Below are 25,222 nucleotides of genomic sequence, written 5' to 3'. Positions count from 1 at the left end.
CTTTTAGTATCTGAGAACCTGACCAAACCACAAAAACTTAACACTGACTAATGAACCATGAAAATAAGGTAACGGTCATATAAACCATGTAGATAGACAAACATGTTTACCTTACGAGCATACCATAAACCAAAATACAGCTGATCTATTGCTTATAATATCTGCGAACCCTGACCAAACCACAAAAACTTAATTCTGACCAATGAACCGTGAAAATAAGATCAAGGTCTGGAAATCCTGCCAGACAAACATGTTCACCATACAAGCATTCCATACACCAGATATAGCTGACCTATTGCTTATGGTATCTGAGATATGGACTTCATCATGAAATTTTAACCTTGATCACTGATCCATGAAATGAAGTCCTGGTCAGGTGAATAAAGTGTGACAGACATGTAGACCTTGCAAGAAATATGATATAATTGGTCATTCAAGGGTAATAACTTCTATAAGAAGTTGTAGACCAGTTTTGATCGATTCAAGTGGACAGTGGGTGGATGTAAACATTCTGAACATTTCTGCCTGTCAAAATTTCTCTACCTATAGCAGTTTTCAAGATAATAGACAAAACTTGCATTCTACCCATAAATTCTATTTTGAGCCATGTCGGCCATGTTGGTTGGCAGGGGGAAAGGTCATAGGAATGCACTTTTTAATTATCACCGCCATGCATAACATTTTAATTGATTACTTTAATAATCAAATTGTTAAGTCTTTCTGTCTAAAATAACCACCACGCATCAAATTTCAATAAAAGTCCCCCCTCCCCCCCACTCCCATTCAAATAATTCTGGAAAAGCCCTAAGTAATTGCATTGGATGCCGCTTTTAAATCAAGTATAAACCTTTTTTTTTTAATCTGATAATAAAGGGATTTTCCATTATAAATGTTTTATCAGACGGATATATATAGTTCACAAATAATGTACACTGACCTATAATAACAACGTGACTGGACAAGGATCACATTGACTGGACAAGGATCACATTGACTGGATGAGGGTCACATTGACATTTCTTTATCATAGTGCTCAAAAAGTGCCAAAAACATTAATTTTACTTGATATTTGATGTGAAACCGTATTTTTTGGTGACAAATGATTTATTGATCAACTAGTTTTTAAGCTATAGTCTGTTTCATATTTGTATTGCGATTTATATTAGAAACAAGGGTGGGCTCGACTTTTGACTTACTGTGGAGAGAATATGTCATTTTCTGAACTTCTGCTGATTTGTTTGAATGAAGCACGTACACGTCTAGAGTTTGGATACAAATATCGATTTTTAAACATGACAATCTCGACCCAAGTGCTGTTATCGAAATTACCAAATTCAGTGAAAATGAACAGAAATGATCCTCTTCAAACATTAAATGTTCACTCGAATGGCAAACTATAAAAATTAGAATAGGCATGACATTTTGTAGTTAAAGAATAGTTTTTAATGTTAAAACACAAATATTTACACATTTTTCATATTTTGAAGTGCTATAGTCTGTTTCAAAAATGTATTTTTATACGAAAATGGTTTCATTTAAAACTGTTGTTCATAACTCACCGTAGTAGTTACATATTGGATTGGTTTTGGTATCAATATAATCAGTACTTGATGACATATAAAGAATCATTGGAGTAAGTGGACATTATCTTCAGGCCCTTTTTAGCAGTACCGCATTTACTTTTATAGAAAATTATGGCTACTTTAGGAAAAGTTGTAATTCATTATTAGAAGGCTGGTTTGAAAGGGTAATACCAACATTGTTTTTCCCCTTGTACGTCTCTGTTTAATTGACTTTTTTTTTTTTAAATTGTGCAGAATTTATCTTTGTTTTAAATAAAGAAATACTTGGCATGAGTCAAGTCTCATCCTGTCCAGTACTACAGTGAAAATACAACATAACTTTTCATTGCATATAAGATAGTAAACGTCACCAGAAGTTAACCAATCATATTCCTCTCCCCCTTTTAAGCTTTAGTAGCCATGTCCCCTTAAATTTTCAAAATATTTTATAGAAAATCAGACAGAATTTTATTATTGCTTTGAAACACCCAAGATATATGTTGAAGACCCAAAAAAAAATTTCTGCAATGAAATGCAGGGTTAATTTCCAACAACACAAAGTTAGTTAGAATTCGAGGCATAATTATGTTCATTAGTATAAGACATTGTGGCAGTTGTTTGGAGTTGAAACAATTATTTTTTGCTTGTTTTGTGTTGTTTAATATTCAATTTATACAACTAAAATATGATAACACAATTTTAAAAGTAAAAATTGATAAAAGTCTCTCTGCAATTCTGTCTAATAATACTGTTTTGATAACTGTTTTTAAAATTGGAATCAATTATTATTGTTGAAGATGTTTTTTCATCTAAAAGGCCCGAGAACACAGTTATTTAGTAGTGCATTTCTTTTAGACAATAAATTCAAATTTAAAAAATCGCACCTGCTCTATCTCAAAAAGATTTTTACAGTGTAGTGTACTACTATTGATACAAATAATATCAAAATTATAGAAACTTCTACCAGCTCTAACTCAAAATATTGACAATTTTGTGTTAAGGGGGGCTAAAATTCAGTTTGACAGCTTCAGACATTCTAATTTTTGACCTTTTTTAACTGGACCAAATCACTACTTAACATAAAGATTCAGCACCCAATTTTTTTTAACATGTAATTTCATCCTCTTACTTAATATTTCATGCATAAAATATCAAGAATTAAATTGGGAAAGTGTATCAAAAAAAAATGCAAGTTATACACTGTTCACACTAGGGACTATATTCGTAGACAACGAAAACCAAAGGACAATGACTGTGTCCTTGGACCTAATGGGATAGAAAGACTTGACCAATTTTAATAAAACTTTGCATGACCTAAGCTTAGGAAATTATAAGATAGTTGGCCAAGTTTCATGGCCATAGGATATATAATATAGAAACTAGGGCCATTTTATTATTGAAATTTGGATGTTTATTTTTGACGTTTAAATCAAATATTTTCAACTGTCAAGATTTTGGCCTAAAAAATTTAAATATTGCAAAAATTTGCTTTTTAAATACTCTTGAATATAATATAATAAGTATTAAAAGCAACGGAACACTCATTTGATTTGTCAGATTTATCACAGTTATTCAAAAGTCAAATTTATATGAGCCTGTGCCTGAAAATAGAGATTTTCGAAATAAGGGAATCCTTACATAAACATGCATTTTTTTCAACCAATTTGAAGTTTTTGAAGTTTTTTAACCATACATTATTCTTCCATATATATATTAAATGTACTTAAAATGTAAAGAAAAATTACAAAAAGCATACCACATGAGTATAAAATGGTCTTAGGCCATGTAAGACTGAGAATTATTTAGAGTCGATTTAGGCCGTAGGCCATATTTACATTCAAAAATGCACACAGAGGCTATAAGAAATGGAAATTTGTTACTTTTTGCTCATTTCTATGCTAAGATGTTATGATACAAGAAGTCTAATTGCAAAAGGACTCTTGAATTCAACTTTTTTTTGCAGACAGTATGGTCTGATGACCAGTTTTTCACTTTTTAATGGAAAACTTGCATGTAGTTTTAGTCTCAATTGGCATATATTTGAACCACTTTCTATCCTAAAGAAGAAAATTATGGTAGCATACGAAATGAATAGGGTGTACTGATCATTGTAAAGTGTTTTTTTACAGATTTAGTGAAATATTTGTGATGGACTACAGATTTTATGTACAAAGCTCTTCACATTTCACATACATCAAACAGGCCGTTTAACCAGGGACATAAATACAAATATTCTGCACATTTTTCCTGTGATAATCTACTTTTCTCTAGATGCAGAGTTCACAAATGATTAATTAAATTTGATTTAAGCATAGAAACACAAATATCAGGAACATAAAAAGCTGTCAGATAGAAAGTCAGCATGGCTCTTAGGCATAAAATGGAAATTGCTTTAAAATGCTTATTTTAGCCGTATAATGCCAAAATGGGACATTTTAACAGAATTTCTGTCAAACAAAGATGTAAATCCTTTACTTTTATTGAGTTTGACAAATTGAAACCAGCAAATCATTCAGGAAAGTTGCCAAAGTACAGAATCTACATTTACGGAATTCATCTCTTAGGCCCGAGAACAGTTATTTCGTAGTGCATTTCTTTTAGACAATAAATTCAAATTTAAAAAATCGCACCTGCTCTATCTCAAAAAGATTTTTACAGTGTAGTGTACTACTATTGATACAAATAATATCAAAATTATAGAAACTTCTACCAGCTCTAACTCAAAATATTGACAATTTTGTGTTAAGGGGGGCTAAATTCAGTTTGACAGCTTCAGACATTCTAATTTTTGACCTTTTTTAACTGGACCAAATCACTATATAGCTACTTAACATAAAGATTCAGCACCCAAATTTTTTTAACATGTAATTTCATCCTCTTACTTAATATTTCATGCATAAAATATCAAGAATTAAATTGGGAAAGTGTATCAAAAAAAAATGCAAGTTATACACTGTTCACACTAGGGACTATATTTGTAGACAACGAAAACCAAAGGACGATAACTGTGTCCTTGGACCAACAGCATACAACATTTTAATATTAACACAATATTTCATATGGGCATAACAGAGGATGCTCTAAAATAATTATCCCTACTGAAACTGTAAAATGGTTTATTCCCTCAAACTATAATGTTTATATAATGTATCATGCTGTGATAATAATGTTTTGCCTCTACACAGATTTCTTAACAGTATTATTAGACAGAATTGCAGAGACCAGTACCGGAAATTTGCAGCGGGTACATCTGATAACCGATGTAAACACTTGGCCAAAGACCACAATTAATTATCCCGCTTTTTGTTGTCCACGAATATAGTTCCTTTTAATTAGAGTATATTTTTTCTTAATTTTTTTTCTTTCCCTTCCTCACTCATTTCTTAGATTTTTTTGGATGGAAATGAAAGAAGAGAGGTGAAATAAACTTTTGGATGTTGTATTTTAACTGATTTTGATATGGAAAGAGTGATTAGGCCAGGTGCAAAAAGGTGATATTTACAGTTTTTCGGAACATCTCTTGACTTGTCCATACAGGTATGGATGTGTATTGGCTAAATTTGTAAGATGCTGGGGAGCGATATTTCTGAATGTTTGATATATGTTTGGATTAGTACTGTTCTTTACACACACAAAATATTTGACAAAAAGAATCGGTGCATTTTTTTTAATGAAACAAAACGTTATAAAGAACTAATAGAGAATTTAATTAATATATTGTGGTCTGTGGCCACTTATTGGAAACAGTTGCGGTACATCTAATAACTGATGTAAAAAAGTGCCGAAATATGCACTACAACGGCCGTTTTTACATCGGTCATCAGGACTGGCACTAGCCTTCAAAATACTGGTCCGAGCCTCATTTTGACCGACAGGACCGACAGGACCGACCATTTTCGCGAACTCTACTTTTTTAAGGTTCATCATAACAAATGGACAAAAATGGCTGTATTTAAACCTCAAAAACTACTCAGAGTACAGACTAACCTGTGCAGTTGGGAAAGTTTTAAGGCCTGGCATCCACTAGATATATAAAAGTTAAATGCATTTTGTGTTTCAGAAAGATGAATTTTTTTTTTGATTTTGATGGGCATTTTTTTTCGTTCCTGCAGAAGGTGTAAAAATAAACAAACACCTGAATTGCCTTTGATACTGCCCACTCAGTTACAACCTTTAACTCACCTATAGTTGTGTAGATATCTATTGTCTGTCTATTGTCCATGTCAATCAAGGCCAATCAATACAATACAATACAGTTGTTACCTGAAAGGGAGCATCTCAAAGTTGTATCCCAACTTAGTTTATTTTTACACCTTCTGCAGGAACAGAATAAAATACCCATCAAAATCCAAAAAAGATTTTATCTCATATCCAACTATCGCGGTCATCACGTGACTTTTACACTTCAGTTGTATATCATTAATGGCCGATTGATTATCAATGAAAATGAACGGGGTACATAGATTAAACGGTCATAACTTTTTTGTTACATTTTGTATTTTACTTCCCAACCCCGCGTTGTACAGTATATTCATTTTTACAATTAAAAATGTTCTAAGTTTCAGTTCAGATATATGATTTCTTGCTTCAAAATAAGTTTGAAAATTGAGGTGACATAACCACACAACCTCCGTTGACTTCTTTGTTAAAACTCGATAAAATTGCAATGGGACCTTATTATATAGTCAATTTTCTCAACTTATTTATTGTTACTAAATTTCTCCCAACCCCTAAAAAGATCGACAACATATTCATATAAATGAAATCGAAAACCATATCAGTTTAGGTATCAAACTTTTTGCTTCAAAATTTGATTGAAAAGTTCACATTTTGGCATTCGTTAGCAATATTTTAAAAATGGCGGCCGCTGTTGGTAGTAAACAAAGACACAACATGCCGGTATTCATTTAGTTATTAATCAAAATGTGATATTTCAAATATTCATTGAAGTGTGTCTTACTGTATTTAAGAAATTTCTTATTTCACCTTTTCTTTAATATATTTATTAGAAACAGTTTCTTCCACCGAAAATAAAGATTTATATGCATTAACCATGCATTTTACATTGACAGCTTGGGCCGACTTGTGAAGATATATTTTGTAAGATATTTACGATGAAAATCGAATAAATGTTGGATGCATGCGTTTTCAGTAATTGTCTTACCTTAAAGCAGCATAGAATCATACATTGTTTCTCTTTGTTAAAGTGGATACATGCTGTTTGTTTGATAAAATTTCGAAGTTACGTAAGGTGGCGACTAAATAATTTTCAAACGTAGACGATGTTCGACACTAATTTTACCCATGCAAATGATTCAATTTGATTTCACTGTTGATATTGCAATTAAGTATGACATGTTATTGTCACTTTAACAATACCAAGGACATAGCGAGATTAAGGAGATATTAATTAAGTCATCAACGTGATCAAAGAAAACAAACATGGCACCTAATCACGATGTAATTTGACAAGACCTGTGTACATGTAGATTAGTATTGTTCGATTCTTAATGAAATTATTTTATGCTATTATTTTATATCAGTAAAAGAAAAACTCGAATGAATGGTATCCGAGGTGAAATATCTATATTTTTCAAATTTCTAATCATCACACGGGTAACCAGTAAATTTGACATAATTATTATTAAACCAGTAACATGCAGAGTTATCGAACGTAACTATGACTGGAATAGTTGCATATGTTCTGAAACACAAAATGTATTTAACTTTTATATATCTAGCGGATGCTAGGCTTTAAAACTTTTCCAACTGCACAGGTTAGTCTGTACTCAAGAGTAGTTTTTGAGGTCTAAACACAGCCATTTTTGTCCATTTGTTATGATGAACCTTAAAACCAGGAATCACAGCATAAATGAAATTGTTACGAATATTTCACTGCATTATCACTATCCCTGTGGTATCAAATGTAATTATGACTTTCTGCATTTTGATTAAGCTTTAAAAAGATATTTGAAAAAATAAGTTGACATTTTTTACAAATCAATGTGTATTGAAGAACTAGAATCTAAAATAAAATTAAGAGCTTAGAACTATGGACTTAGAAAAAGATGCTCCAATACTTTGTACATTTAATAGTATGGTATAAATGGAGGACATGATTGGTCTGGGCAGTTGAATTATTTTAATGCACTTTTCTAAGTTATTTTGTAGTTATGAAAAAGAAAAAGAGCCTTATTATAAAGCTCATAATTTCTTATTAATTCCATTAAATCTGTGTATAATTTTGGAAATAAAACATTTTCTCAATACTTTCCTGTGGATATCATATATAAAATATTTTGAGAAAAGAAGTTGTATTGTATAGACAAAAGGGATTCCAGTACAAAGTATAAATTTTTGTTATAAAGTTTTTGGTCCACTCAATCCGTTTAACTATCATAAAAACAAAATAAAAAAAGTTATTCAAGGAATTCAAGTTATTCAAGTTATTTTAAAAACATTTTCTTTCTAAGCATTGTACAGTACTATGGAAGAATTTCTAATCTGTTTTATAGTTTTGTAAAATTTCATGCAAGATTTATTTGATTAGACCAGATGTTTACACTGCAGGTGTTAATTGAGCTTCCTCTATAATACTTTCTTTATTATAGAAGTGCTACAGATTTGATTGACATCTTAATGGATAATTATAATTATTGTCACATAAACTGCTGAGAAGAGCCTACTTAAAAAGCTCTGAGCATCCTCGGAGGATGCTCCGAGCTTCCTCGTAAGAATAAATCTATGATCCCTAAATATTTTCCGCTTTTGTTATATGGTATATTTATTGTATAAACTATATTATAAGTACTATTTTAATTACCAACAAAGAGCGTAATAATTTTATTATTCATGTTAAAGATTCCATGTATAAAACAGTATCTGGAGGTACCCTGTAAAAACATGAAATTTGGAAAATCGTGACCATGGGAACTTACGACGAGAATCATGGTCGTAAAATATAATGATTTTCCTATGATTTGCAAAAACAATTAGCCGTGTGTTATCTGTTAACTTAAACTCGTTAACTAGACATGCTAGAAGACTTTTTGGACATTGGGCACCCTACTGATTGGCAATCATTCCACATCTCCTTATTTTTACTTTGGAAGATAGTTGTCTCATTGGAAACAAGAAATGATTGTAACAGGATGCTGTTACGAAGTCTCCCAAACGAAGCTCCCATAATTCGTAATTCCCAGGGTCGCCTGACATTGGGCAAAGTCCAGTGAAAATTGGTTTGGTCCAGTAAAGTTATATGCATTAGTGATGCCTGGGGACTACTCTGTATATCATTCAAATCATCTTGGCATGACAAACCAGAATATATATGGTTTAGGGGTTGGGATCTCGACCATTTACAAGGTACTAGAACATTGGGGGTGGGGGGAACCCCTGGGGCCTAACCCTATACGTCATTCAAATGTTCGAGACATGACGAACAGGAATATGTAGGGTTTAGGGGTGGGGATCTCGACCATTTACAAGATATTAGAACTTTCCCAAATAGCAGGGGGTCAGGATGACCCCTGGGGACTAACCCTGTATATCATTCAAACCAGTTTCACATGACAAACCAGAATATATATGGTTTAGGGGTGGGGATCTTGACCACTTACAAGATATTAGAACTTTCTTAAATGGCAGGGGGTGGGGGTGACCCCTGGGGACAAACCCAGTATTTCATTTGATGTGCTTTATCATGACAAACCAGAATATATATGGTTTAGGGGTGGGGATCAGGACCATTTACAAGATATTAGAACTATCTCAAATGGCAGGGGGTCGGGATGACCACTGGGGACTAACCCTGTATATCATTCAAACCATCTTAGCATGACAAACCAGAATATATATGGTTTAGGGGTGGGGATCTTGACCATTTACAAGATATTAGAACTTTCTTAAATGGCAGGGGGTGGGGTGACCCCTGGGGAATAACCCTGTATTTCATTTGATGTGCTTTAACATGACAAACCAGAAAATATATGGTTTAGGGGTGGGGATCTCGACCATTTACAGGATATTAGAACTTTCTCAAATGGCAGGGGGTCGGGATGACCCCTGGGGACTAACCCTGTATATCATTCAAACCATCTTAGCATGACAAACCAGAATATATATGGTTTAGGGGTGGGGATCTTGACCATTTACAAGATATTAGAACTTTCTTAAATGGCAGGGGGTGGGGGTGACCCCTGGGGACTAACTCTGTATTTCATTTGATGTGCTTTAACATGACAAACCAGAATATATATGGTTTAGGGGTGGGGATCAGGACCATTTACAAGATATTAGAACTTTCTTAAATGGCAGGGGGTGGGGGTGACCCCTGGGGACTAACCCTGTATATCATTTAATGTGCTTTATCATTTAGAACATTTTCAATTAAAAAGATTGTGTCTATCACAAACGGTTTTCAATTTATAATCATTTGAAAATTTAAAAAAATAAAATCCCATAGGGTTCTATTGTAAAACCCTCGTTTCTTTTTGCCCCTCAAAGTACCCCTTTATAAACCCCATTGCACAAACCAAACAATGATTGCACCACTAGACATGTTAGTCTAACATATTGTGAAACCCTAAGTTAATTTGACAAGTGGTTTTGGAGAACCGGTGCGGACAAGTTCAAATTTAAAACAGCGGATGAGGAAGAGGAAGAGGAAGAAGAAGAATAATAATAATAACTAGATTTGCCATTGCAAGCAATAGCGGATGTCACCCTTCCCCCATTGCCACTAAGCGGCAGCAATTTTGAAAATTTTAAACAGGGAATGCACATATATGCATGGCTATACATCTTTCTGTAAATTTTTAAGACATTTAGAGCTTTTTTGATCATTTTAAAATTTTTGACTGTTTTGCAGTTTCCATGGCAACGGTGGCCACTTTGGAAATTCCAAAGTCAAAAGTCTCATCTAGACTTGCCAGTTAACAATCACATTAAGTTTCATTAGATTTGAAGCATTTTGATTTTTTTTTACTGTTTTGCAGTTTCCATGGCAACAGTGGCCATTTTGGAAATTCCAAAGTCAAAAGTCTCATCTTACCTTGCCAGGTAACAATCATAATAAGTTTCATAAAGTTTGGAGCATTTTAAAATTTTTGAAATTTTTGACATTTTTGCTGGTTCCTATGGTAACAGAGACCATTCCCAAAATTTAATGACAGATGCCACATTGGTACATGGGAGGGAACATACCATAAAAGTTTCAATGGATTTGACCTACCATTTTAAGAAAGTAAATGCTACTTTAAGGTTTTTGAAGCATTTTGACCTTTTTTGCATTGTTTCCATGGTAACGGCAGCCATTTTGGAAATTCCAATGCCAAATTCAACATCTACAAATGTTGCTCATCGTTACTGTGAAGTTTCATAAAATTTGGAGCATTTTGATATTTTTGAAATTTTTGGTGTAGTTTCCATGGCAACATAGTAGTTCCAATGATTGTCAAAATCAGCCAAAACCTGTATATAGTGGACAACTACATTGTATTAAAATTTAATGATTTTAAGTTTAAGCATTCTCAAATTATTAACCAAACTCAAAAATTTTATTTTTTCACCTTTTTCAGTTTCCATGGTGATGGCAGCCATTTTTTAGTTTCAAAGTTGCACTGCAACTTGGAAGTCAGGGTTCCTTGTTATAGTGAACCATCATTTAGATTGGTTCCTTTAGCTCTGAGGAAACGGGCGGACAAAATTAGGTGGAAGAAAAATAATAATAACTAGATTTGCCATTGCAAGCAATGGTGGATGTCACCCTTCCCCCCATTGCCACTAAGTGGAAGCCATTTAAAAAAATTTAAACAGTGAATGCACATATATGCATGGCAATACATCTTTCTGTAAATTTTCAGAACATTTGGAGCATTTTGAAATTTTCACATTTTTGCTGTTTCCATGGCAACGGCGACCATTTTGGAAATTCCAAAGTCAAAAGTCTTATCTATACATGCCAGTTAGTATTAATATAAAGTTATATTAAGTTTGGTGCATTTTGAAATTTTTTGACATTTTTGCTGGTTTCCATGGTAACAGAGACCATTCCCAAAATTGTAATGACAGATGCCACATTGGTACATGGGAGGGAACATACCATCAAAGTTTCAATGGATTTGACCTACCATTTTAAGAGAGAAAATGCTACTTTAAGGTTTTTCCCATAGAGTTATAATGGAAAACCTTTCCCCAGTTCCATGGCAATACAGTAGTTCCGATGATTCTTAAAATCATCCAAAACCTTTATATAGTGGATACCTATGTTGTATAAAAATTTGATGATTTTTAGTTCAGGCATTCTCAAATTAGTCATCAAAACAAAAAAAATATTTTTCACATTTTTGCTGTTTCCATGGAAAGGGCGGCCATTTTAAAGTTCCAAAGTTTCACTGCAACTCCACTGATGGTGGTCCTCATTATGCTCAACAATCATGAAGATTGGTTCCATTGCCTCCGAGAAAACTGCTGGACAAAATTAGGTGGAAGAAAAATAATAATAATAGGGAAAAAGAAACAGAGGAAAAGCAATATGTCACCCGACATTGTCGATCGGGTGACATAACTAGAATTGCTATTGCAAGCAATAGCGGATGTCACCCTTTCCCCATTGCCACTAAGCGGCAGCCGTTTCGAAAATTTTAAACAGTGGATGCACATATATGCATTGCTATACACCTTTCTGCAAATTATCAGAACATTAAGAGCTTTTTGAAATTTTCCACATTTTTGATGTTTCCATGGCAACGGCGGCCATTTTTGAAATTCCAAAGTAGAAGGTCTCATCTATACTTGCCAGTTAACATTTATATTAAGTTTCATTAAATTTGGAGCATTTTTGAAATTTTTGCTGTTTCCATGGTAACATTGATTAATTCCAAAATTCCAAAGAATATGCCACACTGACTGATGACATGTTACATATAATTGCATATTCATTTGGTTTAATCTTATATTCTTTAAGAAAATGCTCCTTTAATATGTTTTCCCATAGGGTCAATGTTAAACTTTTGCCCAGTTTCCATGGCAATGGCAGCCATTTTGGAATTTCTAAATATAGTCGGTGCTTCCACACATACCAGGCAACATTTCCATAAAGTTTCATTGGGTTTGGTCTAATAATAAAAGAATTGGCTTTTTGAAATTTTTTCACATTGTTGCGGTTTCCATGGAAACGGTGGCCATTTAAAAAAATCCAAAGGTGTCCTGCATAACTAGAGTTGGTGGTCCCCATTATGGTACCCATTCATTATGATTGGTCCACAAATCTACGAGAAAACTCTAGGACAAAAAAGGTGGAATAATAATAATAATAATAATAAAGAAACGGAGGAAAAGCAATATGTCACCCGACATTGTCGATCGGGTGACATAACTAGATTTGCAATTGCTAGCAATAACGGATGGCACCCTTCCCCCATTGCCAGAGTAACGGCAGCCATTGTGAAAATTCTAAACTCAAAGAGTGCATCTACACATGTCAATAAACAATTTTGTAAAGTTTGATAAAATTTGAAGCATTTTGAAAATTTTGACATTTTTGCTGTTTCCATGGTAACGGCAGCTTTTTTGAAAATTCCAAAGTCAAACTGCAAATCAGCACATGCCAGTTAACATTCCTGTGGAGTTTCTCCCAGTTTGGAACACTTTGATTTTTTTCGCATTTTTGCTGTTTCCTTGGAAACGGCGGCCATTTTTTACCATTCCATAGCAAGGTGCACAACTTTACATGGGGGTCCTCATTATAGTAGAGTTCCATCAACATTGGTCCATTGGATTCCGAGAACTCGCGCGGACAAAATGTGTGGAAGAAAAATAATAAAAACTAGATTTGCCATTGCAAGCAATAGCGGATGGCACCCTTCCCCCATTGCCAGGTGAGCGGCAGCCATTTTGAAAATTCCAAAGTCAAAGACCGCATCTACAGATGTCTATTAACATTGTAAAGTTTCTTCAATTTTAGAGCATTTTGAATTTTTTTTAATTTTTGCTATTTCCATGGTAACGGGTACCATTTCACACTTTTTTGTCCATGCTATTTCTCAGAAGTGGCTTGAACAATATTGATGGAACTTTACCATAATGTAGACCACTATATGAAATTGTGCAATCGGGGTATGGCATCATCAAGATGGCTGCTGTTGCCATGGAAACTGATAAAATGTGAAAAAAAAAATGCAAATTCTAAATCTTTCATTATAAGACCTAGCTGGATGAAACTTTATGGTAATGTTCCTTGGTATGCCTTGATGTTGTGAAAATATTAGGAAATTCCAAAATTACAAAAAGTTTAACATTAGCCCTATGGAAAAACACATTGAAGCTGCATTTCCTGCAAGAATATTAGATCAAACCTTCTACAACTTAATGGATATGTAACATGGCATGTTCCAAAGTGGCACCTGTCTTTGGAATTTTTGAAATGGTACCCGTTACCATGGAAATAGCAAAAATTAAAAAAAATTCAAAATGCTCCAAAATTGAAGAAACTTTACAATGTTAATAGACATCTGTAGATGCGGTCTTTGACTTTGGAATTTTCAAAATGGCTGCCGCTCACCTGGCAATGTGGGAAGGGTGCCATAAGCTATTGCTTTCAATGGCAAATCTAGTTTTTATTATTTTTCTTCCACACATTTTGTCCGAGCGAGTTCTCGGAATCCAATGGACCAATGTTGATGGAACTCTACTATAATGAGGACCCCCATGTAAAGTTGTGCACCTTGCTATGGAATGGTAAAAAAATGGCCGCCGTTTCCAAGGAAACAGCAAAAATGCGAAAAAAATCAAAGTGTTCCAAACTGGGAGAAACTCCACAGGAATGTTAACTGGCATGTGCTGATTTGCAGTTTGACTTTGGAATTTTCAAAATGGCTGCCGTTACCATGGAAACAGCAAAAATGTCAAAATTTTCAAAATGCTTCAAATTTTATCAACTTTACAAAAATGTTAATTGACATGTGTAGATGCACTCTTTGAGTTTAGAATTTTCACAATGGCTGCCGTTACCCTGGCAATTGGGGAAGGGTGCCATCCGTTATTGCTAGCAATTGCAAATCTAGTTATGTCACCCGATCGACAATGTCGGGTGACATATTGCTTTTCCTCCCTTTCTTTATTATTATTATTATTCCACATCTGTGAGCCCCCCTTATTATGCCAAGATGACACCCTGGTATCATGAACATTGGGTTCTGCAACCCCCATGATACAGACCCATACCCAGAAAAAATATAATGTTTCCATCCTCTATAGCTTCCAAGAAAATGGTAGGACAGTTTAAGGGTTTAGAAAAAGAAGAATAAGAATATTAAACTAGATTTGCTATGATGTCACCCTCTATTGGACATTGTCACAGTAGCAGCAACTACTTTGAGTGACCAAAGTCAAATGGCACATCTATTATACATGCTGGAATTGGCATGTCTTTGATTCCCCCCCCCCCCCCCCCTCTTTTTCTCTTCACGTAGAATAAGTTTGAGTTCTATTCATAGTTTGGGAATTCTTTAGAATAAAAAAAAGACCCACGCCGAGGAAGAACATGGAGTCACGTGATGCGCAAGTATTCATTTATATTCTTTTTAGAGGGGACCTTGGACTGACAACATGTGTATATATTGACGGAGCGGCATACTAACTGTTCATTTTTGTTCTTTAATAGCTCGCGTATCACACGATACATGTGTCTTATCTTGTACAATTAAATTACACTTTCATCGATTGATTTCAGCTAATGTGTATATTTTAGCAGGTGTGTGATTCACGGATGTGTACTTTAATGCAAGTACAGAAATGTCACTAATATGTACTCTTAGTGTTTCTCTCTCTCTCGGTGGCGATTTTCTCTTCAAATAGATAAAGGAAGATGTGGTATGAAAGCACGATTTTTGTATAGAATAGAAGCACGTTAAATTATATATTTTTTTCTCTTCTAGCATATTCTAGAAGATGTTTTGCAGTACAGATTTGTATTTGATCGTATGCACATACATCTGTCATTAAATTTTGGGAATGGTCTCTGTTACCATAGGAACCAGCAATAAAATGCTCCGCAGGGCGCAGCTTGATACGACCGCAGAGGTCGAACCCTGAACAGTTGGGGCAAGTATGGACACAACATTCAAGCTTGATACAGCTTTGCATTTGGATTGTGATTAAATATTTGACACAGCATAGGTTTCTGACACAGAATGAATGTGGTCTAAGAACTTAAAAATTTTAAATTGGACATTCACCTATTATGGTCCAATATCCAAAATCTAAATACATGGTTAGATTCAGCATATCAAAGAACCCCAAGAATTCAGTTTTTGATGAAATCAAACAAAGTTTAATTTTGGACCCTTTTGACCTCAATGTGGACAAAGTTGATAACAGGGCCCAAAAATCAAAAATCTAAATACATGGTTAGATTCAGCATATCAAAGAACCCCTATATATTCAATTTTTTGTTGAAATCAAACAAAGTTTAATTTTGGACCCCGATTTGGACCAACTTGAAAACTGGGCCCATAATCAAAAATCTAAATACATGTTTAGATTCAGCATATAAAAGAACCCTAAGAATTCAATTTTTGTTAAAATCAAACTAAGTTTAATTTTGGACCCTTTGGACCTTAATGTAGACCAATTTGAAAACGGAACCAAAAATTAAGAATCTAAATACACGGTTAGATTCGGCATATCAAAGAACCCCAATAATTCAATTTTTGATGAAATCAAACAAAGTTTAATTTTGGACCCTTTGGACCTCAATGTGGACCAATTTAAAAACGGGGCCCAAAATCCAAAAACTAAATACACGGTTAGATTCAGCATATTAAAGAACCCCAAGAATTCAAGAATAAAACCCCATTGAAATTGGTCAAGAAATAAGCAATTTATACGAAGTATCTTCTTTTGCACAATACTGTGCAATTAAATATTTCTTGCTATTGCCCAATACTGTACAATTGACAATTTCTTGCTATTGCGCAATATTGTGCTATTGGATATTTCTTGCTATTGCGCAATACTGTGCAATTGAAGATTTCTTGCTATTGAGCAATACTGTGCAATTGAAGATTTCTTGCTATTGTGCAATACTGTGCAATTGAAAATTTCTTGCTATTGCACAATACTTATTATATAATAATTTACACATCCTGTTTGGTGTGTATCTCCTACCATATCATTATCATTTGCTTTAAAATATAAATCAGAAATAACCAACTTAAAATGGAAAATTTTAAAAGAAAAAAAAAGGAAAAAAAGAAAAAAAAGGAAATAAAAAAAATTCCCCGCCCCAAATTTTTTGAACCCCCTTATGATTCATCACCCCAAAACTCAATCCCAGCCTTCCCTTTGTGGTATGGTACCTTGCAGTACAATTTCAGAGAGATCCATACACTTGAACACAAGTTATTGTCTGGAAACTAGAAAAATGTGTTTATTGGCCCCTTTTTGGCCCCTAATTCCTAAAATATTGAGGCAATTACCCCCATCATCAATCCCAGCCTTCCCTTTGTGGTATGGTACCTTGCAGTACAATTTCAGAGAGATCCATACACTTGAACACAAGTAATTGTCTGGAAACTAGAAAAATGCTTATTTTTGGCCCCTTTTTTGGCCCCCAATTCCTGAACGTTTCGGCAATTACCCCCAAACTCAATTCCAGCTTTCCCTTTGTGATATGGAACCTTGTAGTACAATTTCAGAAACATCCATACACTTACACACAAGTTATTGTCCTGAAACTAGAAAAATGTTTGTTTTTTGCCCCTTTTTGGCCCCTAATTCCTAAAATATTGAGGCAATTACCCCCATCATCAATCCCAGCCTTCCCTTTGTGGTATGGTACCTTGCAGTACAATTTCAGAGAGATCCATACACTTGAACACAAGTTATTGTCTGGAAACTAGAAAAATGCTTATTTTTGGCCCCTTTTTTGGCCCCCAATTCCTGAACGTTTTGGCAATTACCCCCAAACTCAATTCCAGCTTTCCCTTTGTGATATGGAACCTTGTAGTACAATTTCAGAAACATCCATACACTTACACACAAGTTATTGTCATGAAACTAGAAAAATGCTTGTTTTTTGCCCCTTTTTTGGCCCATAATTCCTAAAATTTTGAGACAATTACCCCCAAAATCAATCCCAGCATTCCATTTGTGATATGGAACCTTGTGGTACAATGTCAGAGATATCCATACACTAACACACAAGTTATGTCTGGAAGTTACAAAAATGCTTATTTTTGGCCCCTTTTTGGCCCCTAATTCCTTTACTGTTGGTACCATAACCCCCAAAATCAATCCCAACCTTCCTTTTGTGGTATTGAACCTTGTGGTAAAATTTCATAGAGATCCATTCACTTAAACTAAAGTTAGAGTGCGAAAACCTATGTGTCTTCGGACGACGACGACGACGCCAACGTCATACCAATATACGACCACAAAAATTTTTTTGCGGTCGTATAAAAATGTCAAAAATTTCAAAAATTTTAAAATGCTCCAAACTTTATGAAACTTATTATAATTGTTACCTGGCAAGGTAAGATGAGACTTTTGACTTTGGAATTACCAAAATGGTCAACATTGTCATGGAAACAACAAAAATGTGAAAATTTCAAAATGCTCCAAATATTCTGAAAATTTACAGAAAGATGTATTGCCATGCATATATGTGACCATTTTGGTAACTCCAAAGTCAAAAGTCTCATCTTACCTTGCCAGGTAACAATTATAATAAGTTTCATAAAGTTTGGAGCATTTTAAAATTTTTGAAATTTTTGACATTTTTGCTGGTTCCTATGGTAACAGAGACCATTCCCAAAATTTAATGACAGATGCCACATTGGTACATGGGAGGGAACATACCATCAAAGTTTCAATGGATTTGACCTACCATTTTAAGAAAGTAAATGCTACTTTAAGGTTTTTGAAGCATTCTGACCTTTTTTGCATTGTTTCCATAGTAACGGCAGCCATTTTGGAAATTCCAATGCCAAATTCAACATCTACAAATGTTGCTCATCGTTACTGTGAAGTTTCATAAAATTTGGAGCATTTTGATATTTTTGAAATTTTTGGTGTAGTTTCCATGGCAACATAGTAGTTCCAATGATTGTCAAAATCAGCCAAAACCTGTATATAGTGGACAACTACATTGTATTAAAATTTAATGATTTTAAGTTTAAGCATTCTCAAATTATTAACCAAACTCAAAAAATTTACTTTTTCACTTTTTGTCAGTTTCCATGGTGATGGCAGCCATTTTTTAGTTCCAAAGTTGCACTGCAACTCGGAAGTCAGGGTTCCTTGTTATAGTGAACCATCATTTAGATTGGTTCCTTTGGCTCTGAGAAAACGGGCGGACAAAATAAGGTGGTAGAAAAATAATAATAATAATAAAATGCTTCGCTGGGGCACAGCTTGATACGACCGCAGAGGTCGAATCCTGAACAGTTTGGGCAAGTATGGACACAACATTCAAGCTTGATACAGCTCTGAATTTGGATTGTTATTAAATATTTGACACAGCATAGGTTTCTGACACAGAAAGAATGTGGTCTAAGAACTTGAATTTTTTTTAATTTACCTATTATGGTCCAATGTCCAAAATCAAAATACATGGTTAGATTCAGCATATCAAAGAACCCCATATATTCACAACTTGAAAACTGGGCCCATAATAAAAAATCTAAACACATGTTTAGATTCAGCATATCAAAGAACCCCAAGAATTCAATTTTTGTTAAAATCAAACTAAGTTTAATTTTGGACCCTTTGGACCTCAATGAAGACCAATTTAAAAAACGGGACCCAAATTAAAAATCTAAATACACGGTTAGATTTGGCATAGTAAAGAACCCCAATAATTCAATTTCTGATGAAATCAAACAAAGTTTAATTTTGGACCCTTTTAACCTCAATATGAACCAATTTGATAGCGGGGCCTACAAATAAAAAATCTAAATACATGGTTAGATTCAGCATATCAATGAACCTCATATATTCAATTTTTGTTGAAATCAAACAAAGTTTAATTTTGGACCCCAATTTGGACCAACTTGAAAACTGGGCCCCATAATCAAAAATCTAAATACATGTTAAGATTCAGCATATCAAAGAACCCCATATATTAAATTTTTGTTGAAATCAAAGAAAGTTTAAATACTGGACCCTATCTTGGACCAACTTAAAAACTGGGCCCATAATAAAAAATCTAAACACATGTTTAGATTCAGCATATCAAAGAACCCCAAGAATTCAATTTTTGCTAATATCAAACTAAGTTAAATTTTAGACCCTTTGGACCTTAATGTAGACCAATTTAAAAAACAGGACCCAAAATTAAAAATCTAAATACACGGTTAGATTTGGAATATCAAAGAACCCCAATAATTCAATTTCAGATGAAATCAAACAAAGTTTAATTTTGGACCCTTTTGACCTCAATATGAACCAATTTGATAACGGGGTCCACAAATAAAAAATCTAAATACATGGTTAGATTCAGCATATCAAAGAACCCCATATATTCAATTTTTGTTGAAATCAAACAAAGTTTAATTTTGGACCCCAATTTGGACCAACTTGAAAACTGGGCCAAAAATCAAAAATCTAAATACATGTTTAGATTCAGCATATCAAAGAACCTCATATATTCAATTTTTGCTAAAATCAAACAAAGTTTAATTTTGGACCCTTTGGACCTTCATATGGATTTTTTTGTAAAAAAAACAGATGCAACATTTGCAGATATTTTTACTGGTCTTCCTTTATAAATATGCATTTCTTTAAACATAATTTAAAAGCAGTGTAAGGGAAGTAACCAAAACATTGTATTTGGATTACCTCCCTTACACTGTTTTAAATTATCTTTATTGTTCATTAACCATTACTTTATACATAATTTAAAAGCAGTGTAAGGGAGATAATTTCAATGATATATTTGATTTATCTCCCTTACACTGCTTCAAATTATGTTTTGTACTAAAGTATTTGTCCATTAACCAGGACAACCTTGTTTTTCCCCCCTAATTCCTAAACGGTTTGAGCCATAACCCCCCAAAGCAAATCCTAACCATCCCTTTGTGGTATGGAAACTTGTAGTATAATTTCAGAGAGATCCATACACCGTTCCACAGTTATTGTCTAGAAACTAGAAAATGCTTATTTTTGGCCCCTTTTTGGCCCCTAATTCTTTAACTGTTGGTACCATAACCCCCAAAATCAATCCCAACCTTCCTTTTGTGGTATTGAACCTTATGGTCAAATTTCAAAAAGATCCATTCACTTAGACTAAAGTTAGAGTGCGAAAACCAATGTGTCTTCGGACGACGACGCCAACGTCATACCAATATACGACCACAAAATTTTTTTGCGGTCGTATAATAATAATAACTAGATTTGCCATTGCAAGCAATAGCGGATGTCACCCTTCCCCCATTGCCACTAGATTGCAGCCAGTTTTAAAATTTTAAACAGTGAATGCACATATACTGATGGCTATACATCTTTCTGTAATTTTTTAGAACATTTAGCGGATTTACAAATTTAACGCATAATTTTTCATTTTTTGCCTTGTTTCCATGGTAACGGCAGCCATTTTGGAAATTCCAACGCCAATTGCCGCTTCAACACATGACAGTCAACATTATTGTGAAGTTTCATTAAGTTTGAAGCATTCTGAAACTTTTGCTCCTGTATCCATGGTAACATAGTAGTTCCAATGATTGTCAAAATCATTCAAAACCTGTATATAATGGACAACTATATTGTATAAAAATTTGATGATTTTAAGTTAAAGCATACCAAAATTATTCACCAAACCCTGAAGTTTTTGGAGCATTTTGACCTTTTTGCATTGTTTCCATGGTAACAGCAGCCATTTTGGAAATTCTAACTCCAAATGCCACATCTTCCAATGTTGCTCATCGTTACAGTGAAGTTTCATTAAGTTTGGAGCAATTTGATATTTTTGAAATTTTTGGTGTAGTTTCCATGGCAACATAGTAGTTCCAATGATTGCCAAAATCATCCAACACCAGTATATAGTGGGCACCTACATTGTGTTAAAATATAATGATTCAAAATTTAAGCATATCCAAATAGTTCACCAAAACCAAAAACTGGATTTTTTCACATTTGTTCCGTTTCCATGGTAACGGCAGCCATTTTTTATGTTCTTAAGACCTACTGCAACTCGAAATTTTGTATTCCTCATTATAGTACACAATCATTAAGATTGGTTCCATTGGCTCAAAAAAAAACTGCCGGACAAAAATCATTGGAAAAATAATAATAATAACAAAGAAACAGAGGAAAAGCAATATGTCACCCGACATTGTTGATCGGGTGACATAATAATAATAGGGAAAAAGAAACAGAGGAAAAGCAATATGTCACCCAACATTGACGATCGGGTGACATAATAACTAGATTTGCCATTGCAAGCAATAGCAGATGTCACCCTTCCCCCCATTGCCACTAAGTGGCAGCCATTTCAAAAATTTTAAACAGTGAATGCACATATATGCATGGCAATACATCTTTCTTTAAATTTTCAGAACATTTGGAGCATTTTGAAATTTTCACATTTTTGCTGTTTCCATGGCAACAGTGACCATTTTGGAAATTCCAAAGTCAAAAGTCTTATCTATACATGCCAGTTAGCATTAATATAAAGTTATACTAAGTTTGGTGCATTTTGAAATTTTTGACATTTTTGCTGGTTTCCATGGTAACAAAGACCATTCCCAAAATTGTATGCCACATTGGTTCATGGGAGGGAACATACCATTAAAGATTCAATGGATTTGACCTACCAATTTAAGAGAGAAAATGCTACTTTAAGGTTTTTCCCATAAGGTTTATAATGACAAACCTTTCCCGAGTTCCATGGCAATACAGTAGTTCCGATGATTCTTAAAATCATCCAAAACCTGTATATAGTGGATACCTATGTTGTATAAAAATTTGATGATTTTTAGGTTAGGCATTCTCAAATTAGTCATCAAAAACAAAAAAAATATTTTTCACATTTTTGCTGTTTCCATGGAAACGGCGGCCATTTTAAAGTTCCAAAGTTTCACTGCAACTCCACTGATGGTGGTCCTCATTATGCTCAACAATCATGAAGATTGGTTCCATTGCCTCCGAGAAAACTGCTGGACAAAATTAGGTGGAAGAAAAATAATAACAAGAAATGATTGTAACAGGATGCTGTTACGAAGTCTCCCAAACGAAGCTCCCATAATTCGTAATTCCCAGGGTCGCCTGACATTGGGCAACATCCAGTGAAAATTGGTTTGGTCCAGTAAAGTTATATGCATTAGTGATGCCTGGGGACTAACCTTGTATATCATTCAAATCATCTTGGCATGACAAACCAGAATATATATGGTTTAGGGGTGGGGATCTCGACCATTTACAAGATATTAGAACTTTCTCAAATGGCAAGGGGTGGGGGTGACCGCTGGGGACTAACCCTGTATAACATTTGATGTGCTTTATCATGACAAACCAGAATATATATGGTTAAGGGGTGGGGATCTCGACCATTTACAAGATATTAGAACTTTCTCAAATGGCAGGGGGTCGGGATGACCCCTGGGGACTTACCCTGTATATCATTCAAACCATCTCAGCATGACAAACCAGAATATATATGGTTTAGGGGTGGGGATCTTGACCACTTAGAAGATATTAGAACTTTCTTAAATGGCAGGGGGAGGGGGTGACCCCTGGGGACTTACCCTGTATAACATCTGATGTGCTTTATCATGACAAACCAGAATATATATGGTTTAGGGGTGGGGATCTCGACCATTTACAAGATATTAGAACTTTCTAAAATGGCAGGGGGTCGGGATGACCCCTGGGGACTAACCCTGTATATCATTCAAACCATCTTAGCATGACAAACCAGAATATATATGGTTTAGGGGTGGGGATCTTGACAACTTAGAAGATATTAGAACTTTCTTAAATGGCAGGGGGTGGGGGTGACCCCTGGGGACTAACCCTGTATTACATTTGATGTACTTTATCATGACAAATAGGAATATATATGGTTTAGGGGTAGGGATCTCAACCATTTAAAAGATATTAGAACTTTCTCAAATGGCAGGGGGTCGGGATGACCCCTGGGGACTAACCCTGTCTATCATTCAAACCATCTTCGCATGACAAACCAGAATATATATGGTTTAGGGGTGGGGATCTTGACCACTTAGAAGATATTAGAACTTTCTTAAATGGCAGGGGGTGGGGGTGACCCCTGGAGACTAACCCTGTATTTCATTTGATGTGCTTTATCATGACAAACCAGAATATATATGGTTTAGGGGTGGGGATCTCGACCATTTACAAGATATTAGAACTTTCTCAAATGGCAAGAGGTGGGGGTGACCGCTGGGGACTAACCCTGTATAACATTTGATGTGCTTTATCATGACAAACCAGAATATATATGGTTTAGGGGTGGGGATCTCGACCATTTACAAGATATTAGAACTTTCTCAAATGGCAGGGGGTCGGGATGACCCCTGGGGACTTACCCTGTATATCATTCAAACCATCTCAGCATGACAAACCAGAATATATATGGTTTAGGGGTGGGGATCTTGACCACTCAGAAGATATTAGAACTTTCTTAAATGGCAGGGGGTGGGGGTGACCCCTGGGGACTTACCCTATATAACATTTGATGTGCTTTATCATGACAAACCAGAATATATATGGTTTAGGGGTGGGGATCTCGACCATTTACAAGATATTAGAACTTTCTAAAATGGCAGGGGGTTGGGATGACCCCTGGGGACTAACCCTGTATATCATTCAAACCATCTTAGCATGACAAACCAGAATATATATGGTTTAGGGGTGGGGATCTTGACAACTTAGAAGATATTAGAACTTTCTTAAATGGCAGGGGGTGGGGGTGACCCCTGGGGACTAACCCTGTATTACATTTGATGTACTTTATCATGACAAACCAGAATATATATGGTTTAGGGGTGGGGATCTCGACCATTTACAAGATATATGAACTTTCTCAAATGACAGGGGGTGGGGATGACCCCTGGGGACTAACCCTGTATATCATTCAAACCATCTTAGCATGACAAACCAGAATATATATGGTTTAGGGGTGGGGATCTTGACCACTTACAAGGTATTAGAACTTTCTTAAATGGCAGGGGGTGGGGGTGACCCCTGGGGACTAACCCTGTATTTCATTTAATGGGCTTCATCATTTAGAACATTTTCAATTAAAAAGTTTGTGTCTATCACGAACGGTTTTCAATTTATAATCATTTGAAAATTTTAAAAAATAAAATCCCATAGGGTTCTATAGTAAAACCCTCTTTTCTTTTTGCCCCTCAAAGTACCCCTTTATAAACCCCATTGCAAAAACAAAACCCTGATTGCACCACTAGACATGTTAGTCTAACATATTGCGAAACCCTAAGTTAATCCGACAAGCGGTTTTGGAGAACGGGTGCGGACAAGTTCAAATTTAAAAGCGGCGGAAGAAGAAGAAGAAGAAGAAGAAGAAGAAGAAGAAGAAGAAGAAGAAGAAGAAGAAGAAGAAGAAGAAGAAGAAGAAGAAGAAGAATAATAATAATAATAAGAACTGAGCAAAAACAATAAGTCTTCCCAAACTTCGT

The 25,222-nt window shown here is 34.7% G+C and overlaps 1 protein-coding gene across 7 annotated transcripts in view; it reads right to left on the bottom strand.

Moving 5' to 3' along the window:
* The window catches only part of LOC127731874 (ankyrin repeat domain-containing protein 50-like), a 109,447-nt gene that overhangs the window by 59,729 nt on the left and 24,496 nt on the right, over positions 1-25,222 (bottom strand). The window contains exon 1 of one of the 7 annotated variants that reach the window (XM_052240743.1): positions 938-2,921. The exons of the other annotated variants lie outside the window; for them this stretch is intronic. The gene's annotated coding sequence lies outside the window, so the exon portion shown is untranslated. Of the gene's footprint in view, positions 1-937; positions 2,922-25,222 lie in introns of those variants that run through there. 7 annotated transcript variants of the gene reach the window in all.

Source organism: Mytilus californianus, unplaced genomic scaffold (assembly GCF_021869535.1).
Source record: "Mytilus californianus isolate M0D057914Y unplaced genomic scaffold, xbMytCali1.0.p SCAF_21, whole genome shotgun sequence".
Taxonomy (NCBI): Eukaryota; Metazoa; Mollusca; class Bivalvia; order Mytilida; family Mytilidae; genus Mytilus; species Mytilus californianus.
This window is presented reverse-complemented; position numbering and strand designations above follow the sequence as displayed.